This window comes from Triticum urartu, chromosome 7A, assembly GCF_056163025.1.
Source record: "Triticum urartu cultivar PI428250 chromosome 7A, HENAU_Tu73, whole genome shotgun sequence".
Lineage (NCBI taxonomy): Eukaryota > Viridiplantae > Streptophyta > Magnoliopsida > Poales > Poaceae > Triticum > Triticum urartu.
Genome location: NC_141879.1, coordinates 750,539,221 through 750,556,913, shown reverse-complemented (window position 1 = coordinate 750,556,913; position 17,693 = coordinate 750,539,221). Strand labels below are relative to the sequence as shown.

General features: G+C 46.6%; 1 pseudogene; it reads left to right on the top strand.

Annotated features, from left to right (window-relative positions):
* Positions 1 to 1,507: 1,507 nt before the first annotated feature.
* Positions 1,508 to 17,693, top strand: part of LOC147962793 (uncharacterized) — a 146,169-nt pseudogene continuing 129,983 nt past the window's right edge.

Sequence of the window (17,693 nt, the reverse complement as noted above, 5' to 3'; positions counted from 1 at the left end):
GGGAGCTCTTGAGCATTTTGTGAAAAAGCCATCCGAGGGTGTCAAAATTTCACGTAGGTACAATAGTTGTCCTCCTAATCATCCAACAACAAATTGGTTCATGCATATAGCCTTTATGGGGAAAACATTTGATCTATTCATCATGCCATGACAACACAAAGAACACGGAAATAACAAAAATTACATTCATGTCTGTAGATAACCTAGGAACGACTATAATAACCGGAGTGACCCGACGACGCGCTGCTGCTATCACCCCACCCTCATCAGAGCTGGGTCGAACTTATTGTAATAGACAGTCGGGAAATCGTTGCACTAAGGCCCCACAAGTCTAACACATCAGTATACCACCATTGATGAAGAGATGTATAGATCAAAATAATGATACCTATAGACACATGAATAAAGACTGGATCTAAGTAGATCGACCAAATAACAATACCGACTGAATCTCGCAAGATTCATCAGAGACACATCTCCGGACGCCCTCCAAAGAAGCTAGCTTCAGTCTGATCTCAAATCCCAGAGAACGTGAAGAACTGACAGGGATTTTACAGCAATGCCAACCCGTCGTACTTACACGAAGTCAACGCTGCAGTGGCACACTGGTCAAATTCAGTAGCACAATTTTCAAGGAACCTCTACACTTCAGACTCGTAGATCAAATTCAGTAGCAGGGTTGATAGACAGTGGACTCACTTTCTTTCTTGAACAATAAGCCTGCGTGAAGCCTTTCCTTCGTGTTGAACATGTGTACATGTACGTACGTCTGGATCTTGTATGCCGCACCTGTAGTGTCTCTTTCCTCGTATATGTACTTGTATCTTGGGAGATAAGACACCGGTCGCACCCTTGTACCTATATATATGTGTCTAGTGCACGATCAATTATTATCGACGCACCAAATCATACTCTACATGATATCTATCGCAAGTCGATTCTCTCCCGCTTCCGCCTAACCCTAGCCGCCCCCCCACGCCGCCGCTGCCTCCCCACGCCACGCCTCCCGCGCCGTGCGCTCCCTCGCTCTTTGCTCCGCCCGTGCCGTGCGCTCACTCAGCTCCCTTCCCGCGTCGCTCGATCTGCCTGATCCCGCTAGCCGCCACACACCGCGCATCGCTCGTTGCCCAGCACAGCGCCCCGCTCGCCGCCAAGTCTCGCGCGTCCGCTAGCCGCCAACTCCCGCGCGCCCCGCTCGCTACCCAGTACCGTACGCCCGCCCGCGTTGCGCGCCTGCTGCTACTCCCGCTAGCCACACGACTGCAGCTGTTCCTGCTAGCCACCAGCGCCGTGCGCCTGCTACTACGCCCGCCCCGCTCGCTTTCTGCCCCGCCCGATCGCACCCCTGCATCGCGTGCCGCACCATCGCCGAGCCGCCATATCTTCCTCCGCCTCCTACTACTCCAACCCCTTCGCCAGGACGGACCCCGCTGACATCCGTGACATCAACATCCACGATCGCGTCCCTGTCATCCTCGACGCCACCTACGCCACGTACTTCGCGTGGATGATGTACTTCTCGCTGCTCTTCCGCAAGAACAACCTCGTGGATCACGTTGACGGCTCCGTCGACTCCCACACCATGGTGGGCGACTGCGAGTGGACCGCGATCGACGCCACGCTCATCCGGTGGTTCTTCACCACCATCTCGAAGGACCTATTTCACACGGTCGTGAGCGATGGTGATGACGCCCGCGCCATGTGGGTAAAGCTCAACGGCCTCTTCACCGACAACAAGCTTCAGCGCCGCATTTTTTTGCAGCAGGAATATTTTGACTGTCATCAGGATGATCAGTCTATCGATGACTACTGCCGCCACCTGAAGACGTTGGCGGATGAGCTTCGTGACATTGGCGCCAAGGTTGATGACGACCTCCCCCTTAGCACGCTCACCTCCGGCCTCAACGAGGACTTCGGTAACGCCGCCTTCAACCTCTCTCTCATACCGGAGCCCTCCTTCCCCAAGTTCGTGGCATACTTGCGGTTGGAGGAGCGCCGGATGAAGGGGGTCAAGAAGCGCGTGCAGCACCACGCCCTCGCTGCCGGCACCTCGCGTGGTGCCCCTCCACTGTCCGCCCCGCTCGCGCCTGCACCCCGTCACCAGCCGGCGCCCTGCGCACCTCCGAGGTTTTACCCCCTCCCGCCCGTTGTCGGTTCAATATCCGGCGTATCTCGTAGTAGGGGTCCTAAGCTAGGCGTCTGGGAGCGATGGTAACATGGACACGGGGTTTTACCCAGCTTCGGGCTCTCTTGATGAGATAATACCCTACATGCTGCTTTGGATTGTATTCATATGGGTGTAGTACAGAGTATATGTATCTACCACGAGATTGTAGTAATGAATATGAGATTGTCTATTGACTAGCCTGGCCTCGGTTTATATATGCACCGTAGGCCTAGGGCTTAGAGGAGTCCTTGTCTTGGGCGCCAAGTCTTGTAGAATCCTCCATTTATGCGGCATGGCCTGTCCGAACTGGCCCAATAGTGAACCGCCATGGGGGTCTTCGGCCCGATCCAGCTGGTCGGGAGACGACGTGGTGAGTACCCCCTAGTCCAGGACACCGTCAGTAGCCCCCTGAACCGGTCTTCAAGTTGGGGACGCTTCTCGATTCTTCCAAACTGTTTTTCATCTTCGGTCATCGGTCTTGAAAACTGGTTCAACAAATCTTCTCATCTTCGATCTTGAGGATCGCTGAAGTGCATCGGAGGAGTTTACACGTCAGGTATCCGAGGAGTCCCTTTAAGTTTCTGGCCTTTATCAATGCCCTGTTATTTTTACGCCACACCACGGGTTTGAAGTTGTTCCCGGGCGACAGTCTCCTCTTTTACAGCCGAGCACCAACATCGGACCGCTTCCGAGCTCCAACTGTTGGAAATATGCCCTAGAGGCAATAATAAATTGGTTATTATTATATTTCCTTGTTCATGATAATCGTTTATTATCCATGCTATAATTGTATTGATAGGAAACTCAGATACATGTGTGGATACATAGACAACACCATGTCCCTAGTAAGCCTCTAGTTGACTAGCTCGTTGATCAATAGATGGTTACGGTTTCCTAACCATGGACATTGGATGTCATTGATAACGGGATCACATCATTAGGAGAATGATGTGATGGACAATACCCAATCCTAAGCCTAGCACAAAGATCGTGTAGTTCGTATGCTAAAGCTTTTCTAAATGTCAAGTATCATTTCCTTAGACCATGAGATTGTGCAACTCCCGGATACCGTAGGAGTGCTTTGGGTGTACCAAACGTCACAACGTAACTGGGTGACTATAAAGGTGCACTACAGGTATCTCCGAAAGTGTCTGTTGGGTTGGCACGAATCGAGACTGGGATTTGTCACTCCCTGTGACGGAGAGGTATCTCTGGGCCCACTCGGTAGGACATCATCATAATGTGCACAATGTGATCAAGGAGTTGATTACGGGATGATGTGTTACAGAACGAGTAAAGAGACTTGCCGGTAACGAGATTGAACAAGGTATCGGGATACCGACGATCGAATCTCGGGCAAGTACAATACCGCTAGACAAAGGGAATTGTATACGAGATTGATTAAGTCCTTGACATCGTGGTTCATCCGATGAGATTATCGTGGAACATGTGGGAGCCAACATGGGTATCCAGATCCCGCTGTTGGTTATTGACCGGAGAACGTCTCGGTCATGTCTGCATGTCTCCCGAACCCGTAGGGTCTACACACTTAAGGTTCGATGACGCTAGGGTTATAAAGGAAGTTTGTATGTGGTTACCGAATGTTGTTCGGAGTCCCGGATGAGATCCCGGACGTCATGAGGAGTTTTGGAATGGTCCAGAGGTAAAGATTTATATATGGGAAGTCCTGTTTTGGTCACCGGAAGAGTTTCGGGGTTTATCGGTAATGTACCGGGACCACCGGGAGGGTCCCGGGGGTCCACCAAGTGGGGCCACCAACCCCGGAGGCTTGCGTGGGCTGAGAGTGGTGAGGGACCAGCCCCTTAGTGGGCTGGTGCGCCTCCCACAAGGGCCCATGGCGCCTAAGAGGTGGAAGGGGGCAAACCCTAAGGGATATGGGCCTTAAGGCCCATATTGGTGCGCCTCCCTCTCCTCTCCCCCTCTTGGCCGCCATCCTTGATCCCCATCTAGGGCTGCCGCCCCCCTAGGGGGTGGGAACCCTAGAGGGGGCGCAGCCCCTCCCCTTCCCTATATATATGAGGCCTAGGGCTGCCCATAATGGATGCAATTCAATCTCTCGTTGGTGCAGCCCTGCATCTCTCTCTCCCTCCTCTTCTATGGTGCTTCTCGAAGCCCTGCAGGATTGCCACGCTCCTCCATCACCACCACGCCGTTGTGCTGCTGCTGGATGGAGTCTTCCTCAACCTCTCCCTCTCTCCTTGCTGGATCAAGGCGTGGGAGACGTCACCGGGCTGTACGTGTGTTGAACGCGGAGGTGTCGTCCGTTCGACACTTGGTCATCGGTGATTTGAATCATGATGAGTACGACTCCATCAACCCCGTTCACTTGAACGCTTCCGCTTAGCGATCTACAAGGGTATGTAGATGCACTCTCCTTCCCCTCGTTGCTAGTCTCTCCATAGATAGATCTTGGTGACACGTAGGAAAATTTTGAATTTCTGCTACGTTCCCCAACAGTGGCATCATGAGCTAGGTCTATTGCGTAGATTCTATGCACGAGTAGAACACAAAGTAGTTGTGGGCGTTGATTTTCTTCAATATGCTTGCCGTTACTAGTCTTATCTTGATTCGGCGGCATCGTGGGATGAAGCGGCCCGGACCAACCTTACACGTACTCTTACGTGAGACCGGTTCCACCGACAAACATGCACTAGTTGCATAAGGTGGCTGGCGGGTGTCTGTCTCTCCAATTTAGTCGGATCAGATTCGATGAAAAGGGTCCTTATGAAGGGTAAATAGCAATTGGCATATCACGTTGTGGTCTTTGCGTAGGTAAGAAACGTTCTTGCTAGAAACCCATAGCAGCCACGTAAAACATGCAAACAACAATTAGAGGACGTCTAACTTGTTTTTGCAGGGTATGCTATGTGATGTGATATGGCCAAAAGGATGTGATGAATGATATATGTGATGTATGAGATTGATCATGTTCTTGTAATAGGAATCACGACTTGCATGTCGATGAGTATGACAACCGGCAGGAGCCATAGGAGTTGTCTTAATTTATTCATGACCTGCGTGTCAACATAAACGTCATGTAATTACTTTACTTTATTGCTAAACGTTAGCTGTAGTAGTAGAAGTAATAGATGACGTGACAACTTCATGGAGACACGATGATGGAGATCATGGTGTCATGCCGGTGACAAGATGATTATGGAGCCCCAAGATGGAGATCAAAGGAGCTATATGATATTGGCCATATCATGTCACTACTATTTGATTGCATGTGATGTTTATCATGTTAATACATCTTATTTTGCTTAGAACGACGGTAGTAAATAAGATGATCCCTCATTAAAATTTCAAGAAGTGTTCTCCCCTAACTGTGCACCGTTGCTACAGTTCGTCGTTTCTAAGCACGCCGTGATGATCGGGTGTGATGGATCCTTACGTTCACATACAACGGGTGTTGACGAGCCTAGCATGTACAGACATGGCCTCGGAACACATGCAAAACACTTAGGGTTAACTTGACGAGCCTAGCATGTACAGACATGGCCTCGGAACACAGAAGACCGAAAGGTCGAGCATGAGTCGTATAGAAGATACGATCAACATGAAGATGTTCACCGACGTTGGCTAGTCCGTCTCATGTGATGATCGGACACGGCCTAGTTGGCTCGGATCATGTAATCACTTAGATGACTAGAGGGATGTCTATCTAAGTGGGAGTTCATGAGATGAACTTAATTATCCTGAACATAGTCAAAAGGTCTTTGCAAATTATGTCGTAGCTCGTGTTTCAGTTCTACTGTTTAGATATGTTCCTAGAGAAAAATTAGTTGAAAGTTGATAGTAGCAGTTATGTGGACTAGGTCCGTAAACTGAGGATTGTCCTCATTGATTCTTAGAAGTCTTATGTCCTTAATGCACCGCTCAGTGTGCTGAACCTCGAACGTTGTCTGTGGATGTTGCGAACATCTGACATACACATTTTGATAACTACATGATAGTTCAGTTAAACGGTTTAGAGTTGAGGAACCAAAGACGTTTTGAAACGTCACGAAACATATGAGATGTTTTGAGGGCTGAAATTGGAATTTCAGGCTCGTGCCCACGTCAAGAGGTATAAGACCTCCGACGATTTTCTTAACCTGCAAACTAAGGGAGAAAAACTCAATTGTTGAGCTTGTGCTCAGATTGTCTGAGTACAACAATCATTTGAATCAAGTGGGAGTTGATCTTCCAGATAAGATAGTGATGTTTCTCCGAAGTCATTACCACCAAGCTGCTAGAGCTTCGTGATGAACTATAATGTATCAGGGACATATATGATGATCCTTGAGATATTCGCGATGTTTGACACCGCGAAAGTAGAAATCAAGAAGGAGCATCAATTGTTGATGGTTAGTGAAACCACTAGTTTCAAGAAGGGCAAGGGCAAGAAGGGATACTTCATGACACGGCAATTCAGCTGCTGCTCTAGTGAAGAAACCCAAGGTTGAACCCAAACCCGAGACTAAGTGCTTCTGTAATAAGGGGAACAACCACTGGAGCAGAATTACCCTAGATACTTGGTAGATTAGAAGGCTGGCAAGGTCGATAGAAGTATATTGGATATACATTGTGTTGATGTGTACTTTACTAGTACTCCTAGAAGCACCAGGGTATTAGATACTGGTTCGGTTGCTAAGTGTTAGTAACTCGAAATAAAGCTACGGAATAAACGGAGACTAGCTAAAGGTGAGCTGACGATATGTGTTGGAAGTGTTCTCAATGTTGATATGATCAAGCATCGCACGCTCCCTCTACCGTCGAGATTGGTGTTTGCATTGAGCATAGACATGTTTGGATTATGTCTATCGCAATACGGTTATTCATTTAAAGAGAATAATAGTTACTCTGTTTATTTGAATAATACCTTCAATGGTCTTACACCTAAAATAAATGGTTTATTGAATCTCAATCGTAGTGATACACATGTTCATGCCAAAAGATATAGGATAGTAATGATAGTACCACCTACTTGTGGCACTGCCACGTAAGTCATATCGGTATAAAACGCATGAAGAAGCTCCATGTTGATGGATCTTTGGGCTCACTCGTTTTTGAGAAGTTTGGGACATGCGAACCATGTCTATTGGTATATATGCATGAAGAAACTCCATGCAAATGGACCGTTTCGACTCACTTGATTTTGAATCACTTGAGACATGCAAACTATACCACATGGGCAAGATGACTGAAAGCCTCGTTTTTCAGTAAAATGGAACTAGAAAGCAACTTGTTGGAAGAAATACATTTTGATGTGTGCAGTCCAATGAGTGCTGAGGCATGTAGTGGATATCGTTATGTTCTTACTTCACACATGATTTGAGTAGATGTTGAGTATATTTACTTGATGAATCACGAGTCTGAATTATTGAAAGGTTCAAGTAATTTCAGTGTGAAGTTGAAAGATCGTCGTGACAAGAGGATAAAAGATCTATGATATGATCATAGAGATGAATATCTGAATTACGAGTTTGGCACAAAATTAAGACATTGTGGAAACTGTTTCACAACTAATACAGCCTGGAACACCATAGTGTGATGGTGTGTCTGAACATCATAACTGCACCCTATTGGATATGATGCATACCATGATGTCTCTTATCGAATTACCACAATAGTTTATGGGTTAGGCATTAGAGACAACCACATTCACTTTAAATAGGGCACCATGTAATTCCGATGAGATGACACAGTATGAACTATGGTTTAGAGAAACCTAAGCTGTCATTTCTTAAAAGTTTGGGGCTGCGACGCTTATGTGAAAAAGTTTCAGGTTGATAAGCTCGAACCCAAAGCAGATAAATGCATCTTCATAGGACACCCAAAACAGTTGGGTATACCTCCTGTCTCAGATTCGAAAGCAATAAGGGATTGTTTCTAGAATCAGGTCCTTTCTCGAGGAAAAGTTTCTCTCGAAAGAATTGAGTGGGAGGATGGTGGAGACTTGATGAGGTTATTGAGCCGTTACTTCAACTAGTGTATAGCAGGGCACAAAGAGTTGTTCCTGTGGCACCTACACCAATTAAAGTGGAAGCTCATGATATTGATCATGAGACTTCGGATCAAGTCACTCCCAAAACTCGTGGGATGACAAGGATGCGTACTACTTTAGAGTGGTACGTAATCCTGTCTTGGAAGTCATGTTGCTAGACAACAATGAACCTACGAGCTATGGAGAAGCGATGGTGGGCCTGGATTCCAAAATGGCTCGAGGCCATATAATCCGAGAGAGGATCCATATATGAAAACAAAGTGTAGACTTTGGCAGAACTACTGGATGGTCGTATGGCTGTTAGGTACATATGGATTTTAAAAGGAAGACGGACAATGATGGTAAATGTCACCATTAAGAAAGCTCGACTTGTCGTTAAGATGTTTTCTGACAAGTTCAAGGAATTGACTACGATGAGACTTTCTCACTCGTAGCGATGCTAAGAGTCTATTGGAATTATATTAGCAATTACTGCATTATTTATGAAATCTTGCAGATAGGATGTCAAAACATTGTTTCCTTGACGATTTTCTTGAGGAAAGGTTGTATGTGATACAACCGGAAGGTTTTGTCAATCCTGAAAGATGCTAATAAGTATGAAAAGCTCCAGCCATCCTTCTAAGGACTGGAGTAAGCATCTTGGAGTTGGAATGTATGCTTTGATGAGATGATCAAAGATTTTGGGTTTATACAAAGTTTATGAGAAACTTGTATTTCCAAAGAAGTGAGTGGGAGCACTATAGAATTTCTGATGAGTATATGTTTTAACATATTGTTGATCGGATATGACGTAGAATTTCTGGAAAGCATATAGGGTTATTTGGAAAGTGTTTTTCAATGGAAAACCTGGATTAAGCTACTTGAGCATTGAGCATCAAGATCTATAGGGAGAGATCAAAACGCTTAATGGTACTTTCAAATGAGCACATACCATGATATGATCATGAAGGTGTTCAAGATGGATCAGTCAAAGAAGGAGTTCTTGCCTGAGTTGTAAGGTATGAAGTTAAGACTTAAAGCTCGACCACGGCAAAATAGAGAGAAAGGACGAAGGTCGTCCCCTGTGCTTAAGACATAGGCTCTACAGTATGCTATGCTGTGTACCGCACCTGAAGTGTGCCTTGCCATGAGTCAGTGAAGGGGTACAAGAGTGATCCAAGAATGGATCACAGGACAGCGGTCAAAGTTATCCTTAGTAACTAGTGGACTAAGGAATTTTCTCGATTATGGAGGTGGTAAAAGAGTTCGTCGTAAAGGGTTACGTCGATGCAAGATTAACACCTATCCGGATAGCTCTGAGTAGAGATACCGGATACGTATAATGGAGCAACAATTTAGAATAGCTCCAAGTAGAACAATTATTTGGAATAGCTCCAAATAGAACATGGTAGCTACATCTAGGAGATGACATAGAGATTTGTAAAGCACACACGGATCTGAAAGGTTCAAACCCGTTGACTAAAACCTCTCTCACAAGCAACATGATCAAACCTAGAACTCATTGAGTGTTAATCACATAGTGATGTGAGCTAGACTACTGACTCTAGTAATCTCTTGGGTGTTAGTCACATGGTGATGTGACCTGTGAGTGTTAATCACATGGCGATGTGAACTAGATTATTGACTCTAGTGCAAGTGGGAGACTGTTGGAAATATGCCCTAGAGGCAATAATAAATTGGTTATTATTATATTTCCTTGTTCATGATAATCGTTTATTATCCATGCTATAATTGTATTGATAGGAAACTCAGATACATGTGTGGATACATAGACAACACCATGTCCCTAGTAAGCCTCTAGTTGACTAGCTTGTTGATCAATAGATAGTTACTGTTTCCTAACCATGGACATTGGATGTCGTTGATAACGGGATCACATCATTAGGAGAATGATGTGATGGACAAGACCCAATCCTAAGCCTAGCACAAAGATCGTGTAGTTCGTATGCTAAAGCTTTTCTAAATGTCAAGTATCATTTCCTTAGACCATGAGATTGTGCAACTCCCGGATACCGTAGGAGTGCTTTGGGTGTACCAAACGTCACAACGTAACTGGGTGACTATAAAGGTGCACTACAGGTATCTCCGAAAGTGTCTGTTGGGTTGGCACGAATCGAGACTAGGATTTGTCACTCCGTGTGACGGAGAGGTATCTCTGGGCCCACTTGGTAGGACATCATCATAATGTGCACAATGTGATCAAGGAGTTGATTACGGGATGATGTGTTACGGAACGAGTAAAGAGACTTGCTGGTAACGAGATTGAACAAGGTATCGGGATACCGACGATCGAATCTCGGGCAAGTACGATACCGCTAGACAAAGGGAATTGTATACGGGATTGATTAAGTCCTTGACATCGTGGTTCATCCAATGAGATCATCGTGGAACATGTGGGAGCCAACATGGGTATCCAGATCCCGCTGTTGGTTATTGACCGGAGAACGTCTCGGTCATGTCTGCATGTCTCCCGAACCCGTAGGGTCTACACACTTAAGGTTCGATGACGCTAGGGTTATAAAGGAAGTTTGTATGTGGTTACCGAATGTTGTTCGGAGTCCCGGATGAGATCCAGGACGTCATGAGGAGTTCCGGAATGGTCCGGAGGTAAAGATTTATATATGGGAAGTCCTGTTTTGGTCACCGGAAGAGTTTCGGGGTTTATCGGTAATGTACCGGGACCACCGGGAGGGTCCCGGGGGTCCACCAAGTGGGGCCACCAACCCCGGAGGCTTGCGTGGGCTGAGAGTGGTGAGGGACCAGCCCCTTAGTGGGCTGGTGTGCCTCCCACAAGGGCCCATGGCGCCTAAGAGGTGGAAAGGGGGCAAACCCTAAGGGATATGGGCCTTAAGGCCCATATTGGTGCGCCTCCCTCTCCTCTCCCCCTCTTGGCCGCCATCCTTGATCCCCATCTAGGGTGCCGCCCCCCTAGGGGGTGGGAACCCTAGAGGGGGCGCAGCCCCTCCCCTTCCCTATATATATGAGGCCTAGGGCTGCCCATAATGGATGCGATTCAATCTCTCGTTGGTGCAGCCCTGCATCCCTCTCTCCCTCCTCTTCTGTGGTGCTTGGCGAAGCCCTGCAGGATTGCCACGCTCCTCCATCACCACCACGCCGTTGTGCTGCTGCTGGATGGAGTCTTCCTCAACCTCTCCCTCTCTCCTTGCTGGATCAAGGCGTGGGAGACGTCACCGGGCTGTACGTGTGTTGAACGCGGAGGTGCCGTCCGTTCGGCACTTGGTCATCGGTGATTTGAATCACGACGAGTACGACTCCATCAACCCCGTTCACTTGAACGCTTCCGCTTAGCGATCTACAAGGGTATGTAGATGCACTCTCCTTCCCCTCGTTGCCAGTCTCTCCATAGATAGATCTTGGTGACACGTAGGAAAATTTTGAATTTCTGCTACGTTCCCCAACACCAACGCCGAAACGTATCCGAGCTCCAACGCCGGACTATATCCGAAGAGTATTGTTATAGTCGAGCTCCAATGCCGAACTGCATCCGAGCTCCAACGCCGGACTATGTCCGAGGTGTCATAGATCACCTTGGTTCAAAAAAGTGTTAGCCGAGCTTAATGCCGGAAATGCCCTCTAAGGAGCCAGCCACTTGCATCCGAGCTATATGCTGAACTGCTTTCGATGTGGCTCAGCACCTCAGTCATTGGCTGATTGTTTGCGGATTCCATTTCCGATGCGTATAAATTTATTTGCTGACGAGATGTATTGCCAGTAGCCCTCAAGGTGTCTATCGGCCTAAAATCCGAGATGCACCTGAAGGAAAACATAGAACTACTGATCCTGGTAGCCTCTGAGACCCAGGTCGTGAAATCGGCCTGAGGATCAACTCCTAGCTCGGCCGAACACATAGGAATAGAAACGCAGTGTAATATACTAGAGGTAATAGTGATCAGCGGACGGGCCCCTGAGAGAGGGTCGTGAGAAGTCGCCGTGATATATCAGCTTGATGCCGGATAAGTCCCATATGGTACTTATTGTCGTCCGAAGACGCGCTTGTCCATAGTTCGGTTATGCCGAACACCGAGCACTTTGAATTTTCTGCATTGAATAGGCAATGCAGTAGCCCCCGAGAGACTGGTCGGGTGGCAACACCAGATTAGGGGATCGGTGTGCCCCTTTAATATTTGTAAATAATGAGCGCTTAGCCCTATAGCCCCCGAGCCTTAATGTGGGCACAGGTGGCCGAATTAAGGATCGATATCCGTTTGACAGAAAATTTTGTTGTGTTTAACACAAACTTCTCGGAACGAGAATAAAGATCTCTTAAAAGAGTTTAGAACTGGTCGAAATCCGAGCTCGCCAAGGTAGGCCCCAAGGGGTTTAAAAGATGGATTGCAGTAAATGGATGTTACTCGCAATTTTTATGTGTAATGATTCTATGTATCCTAGTACTTTTCATCATTAATGCTCAAATCCGCATTGTACAAAACTTTGTTGACCGACCATCGGCTTCAACATCCTCGGCCAGTAGCCGGGGAGTGTTTGTCCTACTTTATAGAGCCGTTATAAGGGCAAAGTTTTACGGCAAACAAGGCAATCCGGTCATATGGTTTTATAAACAAAGGTACACGGAGAGATATGTTATGTTACGGTTTAACGTAAGAAACATCTTCCAAAGAAAATAGTCCCGTGCTACCTCTTGAGCACTGCATTGGATTTCCCCGAAGAGGAGAGGATGATGCAGCAAAGTAGCGTAAGTATTTCCCTTAGTTTTTGAGAACCAAGGTATCAATCCAGTAGGAGGCTACACGCAAGTCCCTCGTACCTACACAAAAACAATAGCTCCTCGCAACCAACGCGATTAGGGGTTGTCAATCCCTTCACGGTCACTTACGAGAGTGAGATCTGATAGAGATGATAGATAATATTTTTGGTATTTTTGATATAGAGATGCAAAGTGAAAAGTAAAAGGCAAAGTAAAAAGAAAAGCAATAATAAAGTGATGGAGATTGATATGATGAGAATAGACCCGCGGGCCATAGGTTTCACTAGTGGCTTCTCTCAAGAGCATAAGTATTCTACGATGGGTGAACAAATTACTGTTGAGCAATTGACACAATTGAGCATAGTTATGAGAATATCTAGGTATGATCATGTATATAGGCATCATGTCCGAGACAAGTAGACCGACTCCTGCCTGCATCTACTACTATTACTCCACTCATCGACCGCTATCCAGCATGCATCTAGAGTATTAAGTTAAAAACAGAGTACGCCTTAAGCAAGATGACATGATGTAGAGGGATAGTTTCATGCAATATGATAAAAAACCCATCTTGTTATCCTCGATGGCAACAATACAATACGTGCCTTGCTGCCCCTTCTGTCACTAGGAAAGGACACCGCAAGATTGAACCCAAAGCTAAGCACTTCTCCCATGGCAAGGAAAACCAATCTAGTAGGACAAACCAAACTGATAATTCGAAGAGACTTGCAAAGATAACCAATCATACATAAAAGAATTCAGAGAAGATTCAAATATTGTTCATAGATAATCTTGATCATAAACCCACAATTCATCGGTATCAACAAACACACCGCAAAAAGAAGATTACATCAAATAGATCTCCACAAGAGAGGGGGAGAACATTGTATTGAGATCCAAAAAGCGAGAAGAAGCCATCTAGCTAATAACTATGGACCCGAAGGTCTGAGGTAAACTACTCACACTTCATCGGAGAGGCTATGATGATGTAGAAGCCCTCCGTGATGACGGCCCTCTCCGGCGGAGCTCCGGAACAGGCCCCAAGATGGGATCTCGTGGATACAAAAAGTTGCGGCGGTGGAATTAGGTTTTTGGCTCCATATCTGATCGTTTGGGGGTACGTAGGTATATATAGGAGGAAGGAGTACGTCAGTGGAGCAACAGGGGGCCCACGAGGCAGTGGGCGCGCCCTAGGGAGGGGGGGCGCCCCCACCCTCGTGACCGCCTCTTTTGTTCCTTGGCGTAGGGTCCAAGTCTCCTGGATCACGTTCGGTGAGAAAATCACGTTCCCGAAGGTTTCATTCCGTTTGGACTCCATTTGATATTCCGTTTCTTCGAAACACTGAAATAGGCAAAAAACAGCAATTCTGGGCTGGGCCTCCGGTTAAGAGGTTAGTCCCAAAAATAATATAAAAGTGGAAAATAAAGCCCAATATAGTCTAAAACAGTAGATAATATAGCATGGAGCAATCAAAAATTATAGATACGTTGGAGACGTATCATCCCGCTATCGGTTCTTTCTTTGGGTCGTCATGCTTATCATGATCATGAAAACTCACCTCCGATCAATATGGGAGGAAAGTATTGAGGATTTAGTTCGGCGAAAGTTCCCAAACTCTATGGTATTAGTGAACCAAAATTTTTACTTCCGTCGTTGCCGACAATTGTGATCCTTTAAGATTGCCAGTTTTCGGCTTCACCCAGTCTGAGGTACTAACTCGGATGACTCGGTAGTAACAATCACAGAGGTGCTCCCTTTACCGCCTGGCCGAACAATCGGGAACGTAGGGGTAAGCACAGGAGCCAGGCAACCCAGCTTGGACAAAATCTTAAGTCAAATTGATGCATATGTATGGCTATATAACGATGATTATGGAAGGCAGCCTTTGTATATTAAATACAAACGCCGATGATATGTTTATTTTGACTCTGTTGCGTCTGTTTATCAGTTGAAAGTGGCCCATCGTCGGCTTCGGCCCCATTGTAGATGCTACGCAGGGTGTTTTCGCAATAACAAAACAACCATTAGCCGACGTCTCGGTGCCCGAAGGCAGTTGTGTTAGCACAAACGAGGCAATCAGATATGCGGGCTTTATAACTTTCACTTAGTCATAGGAGCTTTAAACTGGGGAAGCTAGCTACGAGCCCCTGGATAGTGTTCGACGACAGCCGAGGTCAAGCCATAAACACTTCGGCCAATTTTATGAATGGCCCGTCATTTGACATAGTCGTCGGATCGCTGACCAGTTTATGCTTATTGTGACAGTCAGTTTTCGGCTTTCTCCACTGAGGTGCTTAACCATGCGAGCTGGAAGCACAATCGCAGTGGTTCTTCCTTTGCACACCTAGCCGAACAAAGCGGAACATAAGAGGCAAGCACAGGAGTCGGGCAACCCAACTATTAATCGAAGACACAATTCGAAACCGATGCATATATAGTAATATCCGAGAATGTTTTTGCCGAATCTCTAAAGGTGTCCGGCGCCGTTGCACTGCGAGAGTTATGCGGGAAACACACAAATAGTTTAAAAGTGCCATAGGCTTGGAAAACCCAACAATTTAGTAAAAACTCGATGTCCGAATTAGATCAAGTGTTCGGTGCCAATCTGAAAATTGGTCAAAAAGGGGTGCTTCTCTCGTGCATTAATATGACACATCCGATCTCAAGACCTCAAGCGGGTCAGCACACGGATGTAACCTCCTATCCCGAAGGTGGAGTACTGCTCGTTAGGCCAGTTTAGCGAACTAAACTCGAACAACTTTGAGAGAGAGACTAGGCTCCCTGGCTATTGACCACACACTCGCGTCGAAAAAAGGAGTGATAGAAAAAGATTTTGCAATGACCAAGAAGAAAACATTTATAATAAAACGGCTCATACTAATTTAAGAGCCCCCGAGTGACTTGGGCAAAAGAATTTTATGTATAATAATTATATGTACGGAAGTACATATATTATATCTGTGTCCACCCGAACTTTAAACGCGTCTTAAGCGACCGTCGGCTTCTGCCTCTTCGGTCAAGGACCAAAAAGTGTTATGTACTCCACATGTCAAGAATATCGACGGTGTTTCCGATAACCAGGCAATCAGGCCGTAAGGCTGTAACAGACAAAGCGCGCTCAGGGAACTTATGCTATATTACTAATGAAGTGTAAGAAGCATCTTCAAAGAAAATAGTATCTCCACCGATACCTTTCTTCGGTTGCTCATTGTTACTATGAGACTTGTGCAATTGATTTTTTGTACTCATGAGTTCCGTTGTGTGCCGACCATAATTGAAAACAATAAGAGCGCTAGCTTTCGGCTTCACCCAGTCTGAGGTCCGAGCTCGGATGACCCGGTCGTAATACAGGAGCAGAGGTGCTCCCTTTACTCCCTAGTCGAACAATCGGGAACATAGGGGTAAACACAGGAGCAAGGCAACCCAGCTTGCGGAACACTTAAGTCAACATGCTGCATATTGTGGCGTAATACACGAACAAGGAATGAAGCCATACAAGTGTAATCATATGCAAGAGGAAAGGCTTCATAAAGGAAGCCCCCAAGCAAACGGGGTATTTCAATTTGTGTGTCACAAACAAAGTTTTGACAAGGAAGTTTTCACAAACAACTTTTTACCAAAAAAAGTATAATGCTTGGTCGAACCGAACAAAATTTAATATTGAAAATTCTGAGCATAAAAGTTACATAGCTAGTTAATGTGCTCGGTGTCGATGCACGGCCCGAGCAGACGGTGGGACAGGGTCCAGCCCCCTAGCTGGTCCCGAGGTGGCGGAGCGAAGAGCTCGACACTCTGAAGTGGCAACATAGAACGGCCAATGCAGGCCCGTAGTGTGACGCCGAAGTCCCCGGCGTGGGTTAATGAAGTGATTACGAAGCCCTCGGTCCAGCCGAGATGACGTGGTACATCGGTACGCAGAGATGACAGCGCTGCCCAATCCAGATCCTTTATCTGTGCACAGAAAATCGTGCAAGCCGGAGATAATATGAATAATAATAAATTTTAAAAAATGTTGCATAATTCATACTTTGTGCAAAGTGAGTAATAAAAGACATATGGCTTGTGTGCTGAACACTCGATGAGGTAGAGCTCTCTCAACGATGCCGAAGTCCCCGAGGCAACCGAACAAATCGGTATGGCAACACGACCAACAAGGTGATCACGCGAGCCGATTTACGCCTATTGGGACGACGGGGTCGGCTTGTCAAAGAGAACACGTGACTGTTGCGGAACGTAGTATTTCCAAAAAATTTCCTACGCACACAGAGGATCATGGTGATGCATAGCAACGAGAAGGAAGAGTGTGTCCACGTACCCTCATAGACCGAAAGCGGAAGCGTTTGCACAACGCGGTTGATGTAGTCGTACGTCTTCACGATCCGACCGATCCAAGTACCGAACGTACGACACCTCCGAGTTCAGCACATGTTCAGCTCGATGACGTCCCGCGAACTCCGATCCAGCAGAGCTTCATGGGAGAGTTCTGCCAGCATGACGGCGTGATGACGGTGATCATGTTGCTACCGACGCCGGGCTTTGCCTAAGCACCGCTACGATATGATCGAGGTGTAATATGGTGGAGGGGGGCACCGCACACGGCTAAGAGATCAAGAGATCAATTGTTGTGTTTCCAAGGGGTGCCCCCATCCCCGTATATAAAGGAGTGGAGGAGGGGGAGAGGGTCGGCCCCTATGGCGCGCCCTGGAGGAGTCCTACTCCCACCGGGAGTAGGATTCCTCCCCTTCCAAGTAGAAGGAGTAGGAGACAAGGAAGGGGAAGAGGGAAGAGA